Below are 3,615 nucleotides of genomic sequence, written 5' to 3'. Positions count from 1 at the left end.
TTTGTTTTTCTAAAATAATTTTCTTAATGTTCTCATCAAGCCTTTCTAATGTTCATCATCTAATGTTACTACTCCTACCACTGATGGACTAGTTGTTGATATTGTTTCTATTATCACTGTAGCTATTGCAGGAAAAAGTGGGACTACTTTCAATTCTATGCTCTTCTTCTCTTCCTCAACCTTCTTCTTTTCTTTAGCTAACCTTTCTACTTCTTTCCTTCCTTCCTTCTCAGTTATTTTCTTATCTTCTTCTTCTCTTTTCCTCCTTTCTTATTCTCCCTTTTTCTTTTCCTCTTCTAATTTCTTATTTTCTTCCTCTTCTTTCATTTTATCTTTATATCATAACCTTCTTTATTTCCTCTACCTCTTTTTCCTTTAGATTCTTTGTCCTTTAGAGCTAGATTAAGTAGTAATATTGCCAAAAATGGATTGGGAAAATGTTGGAAAATGACCCTCCTTTGTATCTATAGTTATGCATGTACTATCAACTTGCATGGAATCAACACCCATAACAATGTGAGGTGGTGAGGGTGCCCACTATGTTTCCTTTGTTTCTTCCTCTTCCCTAGAAGGTGTATGTACTTGTACATATATTGGACTCTTAGGTTTAGACTATGCACTCACCTTAGGCACTATAGTCATATACTTTACAATTGCCTCCTCAATTTCTTTCCTAACATCTTCATAGTTGCCATCCATCAAAAGAATAGCTCTTTTTTTTTTCCTCAACAAGGGCTCAATACCCTTTAAAATTATATCTAATTCTTCTTTAGAATCAACATCATATAGTTTTTTTATTTTTGTGATCCTCATATTCATATCTTCCTTTGATATTTTCCTTTTCCTATTTAAAATACTATTATATAGATCCTTTGTATCTTATTCTATATATTCTCAAATATGTTGTTCCTCAAAATCATGTTAATGACATTTTCTAACTACCTTTTATCTATATTACTATAAAAATCATAATATTTATTTAATTGTACAAAATTGTCATCATATAATAATTTTCATGTTAAGGTTTTCTACCTTTGGCTTCCATGCTTTCTTTCTAGCTGGTATTCTTCCTTCTTGCACATTCTGGACTATTGGTCTATCTACAATTTCATCCTCTGATTCCTCAAAATCACTAACTTGTTCTTTTTTTCTTCTCTTTCTAGGTTCATTGGTGGTCTTCTTGACCCTTTTCTTGATTACTAGTGTAGGTTCCTTCTTCACCTTCACCAATATCTCTGATTTCCTTTGTACAATAGATGATTCAACCTCTGGATGACTTCTAGGTTGATCACTCCTTGATATGACTGGTTACACTAGTGCAATCACTTCATATGGTGAAATAGGGGCTTGCACACAAGAGTGTGCTACTGTCGTACCCTCTTGAGGTCTTGCAACTACAATGAGAGTTACTACTATGTGTACAAAAAGTGTCACACAAGAGTAGAGGAAAAAGTGCCAATATCCAAGAATATAGAATAAAATGCAATGTAAATGCAAGCTATTCTAAATGAAATGCAAGATAACAAAGAGAAATAAGCTAAATCATAAATGAAACTAAGATAAAAGTATGCCATAATGTAAGTAGAACAAGAGCTAAGCTAAAATGAAAAAATACAAGAATGCTCCAAGTCTCCAAAATCACCAAGAAAACTTGTACCATAATAATAGCATGAAAGACTAAGATTTTTGAATGAGGAGAGAGCCTGCCCTTTTAAAGAAAAATAGACAGTAAAGATTAAGAGGCAAAAGATGCATAATCAAGGGAGGACAATGCATCTTGAGTGATCCATGTGCACAAGCATTTTCACCAATTGTGATGAAGAGTTGACTTTTGAGAGGGTTTGAAATGTGTGGAGGAGAATTAAAGTTATTTTTAAAATAGAAGATTCCTCCCACCTAGAAAATTATGCATTCATGTGTAAAAAAAATGACTTTTTCTTTTATTTTTAAATAAGGGAAATTCTTTCTATGTGCATAGTTAAGATAAGTGGAAAGTGGGGATTTTTGTTTAATTAAAATGGAGCATGTTCACACCATAGGTTATAGTCAAATAAATATATTTTTGAGGATTTGATCAAAGATAACCAATGGATAAATTATGCAAAAATGTGAAAAAGGGGGCTCATAGTCTAGATGACTATTTTTGGGTTATTACAACTGCCAACACTTCAGTTTGTCCACTAGCCTTCATCTCTAAAGCAATAACTTTAATCTCATTAAATTCTTCCCTTGTCATGCCCGATTCCTTAAGAATGGAATCTATCTCTTTTTCAAACTTTTTCTTGCTTTCTTTCTTGTATGTTCTGAATGAACTATTCTCATCTTTTTCTCATATGTACCCCATCTAGGGCACTCTAGGTCCTTCTCAAATTTAGGAATAATATACGTATACCCTTCAATGAGATTTGCACTCATCTCATATCCCATAGGTTCTATAAATTTAACTCTAGAAATTACTAATTCCATGTAGGTTTTGTTACTTTCTACCATGAAGCACATCTCTTCCTTGTACTTCTCTACCATAGAGGGAGGTATCCTATACCTCTATTTCATCTCAATTTGAAATTTCATCATCATCCTATCAATGTCATCATCTCTAACATTTTCTTGTTTATACCTATAGCATTGAGTCACCAACTTCATTGCGCACTTGCTGCTATCCCAACTTATCAATCCAAGAAACCTCCTTGTAGCATAAAATAATATATGATTCAACAAGGAAACAAATCTAAAAGCTACATTATTTTTCTTCTTGATATTTTAAATGTTGTCCAATAGTTTTAATTTAATAATCTCACATTAATTAACTTTTCTTTCTTGTATAACCATTACATAAGTTGCATGCACAAATCTAGCTAGTACTAAGTTAACCCTTGACCCATGGTTCAACTTGTACCCTAATATCTTGGTTTTAAATTTTGCTTCTCTATCCTGAATGGAGTCTACCTTCATATTTCCTCCATCAAACTTCGTGTTCATGTTTCTATCAATCATCTTCCAGACAGTCTTCTCATTAATAGGATTTCAACCTTCATTACTCAATCGTATGACCTTGTGAATTAGGTCATTATCAATAACAATCTTTTCATCTCCTAACCAAAACATATCATCATTTACCCTACTCAGAATGATTTAGGTCCAATAATGATTTTTTGAACTATGTATAAAAAATATACTTTACTAGATTCAAATTCTCTAGGTGTGCATACTTAGACTTCAAGGATAAGTCATTGTTACACATCTTTTCCAATTCCTCATGAATCTCTTCATCACCTATGCCTCAATCTTACACTAAATATAACTTCTTATATCCTTGACATGCAACACATTTTCTAGAATTTGCAAAAATGCACCCAAAAGATCATCTAATAAAGAAATCAACAGATGTTTCTTAAATTCATATCATGGTCTTTCACTTACATCATACACATTCTAATGTTCCATTCAAACTATAACTGAAAAATACTAGAAAAAACTAGATTCAAGCTTCATAAAATACCTTAAAATCATGATGTAGGGCTTTTGCAACTTTCCACTTCTCAAACTTTACTTCACACATCAATTCATTTTCAAATCATTCTTTAATTCACTCAAGACACTTCACAAGAACAAATG

This window comes from Cupressus sempervirens, chromosome 11 (genome assembly GCF_028749045.1).
Source record: "Cupressus sempervirens isolate cs-2001-9-10 chromosome 11, ASM2874904v1, whole genome shotgun sequence".
In the NCBI taxonomy this organism is placed as follows: Eukaryota; Viridiplantae; Streptophyta; class Pinopsida; order Cupressales; family Cupressaceae; genus Cupressus; species Cupressus sempervirens.
Note: the sequence above shows the minus strand (reverse complement) of the source record.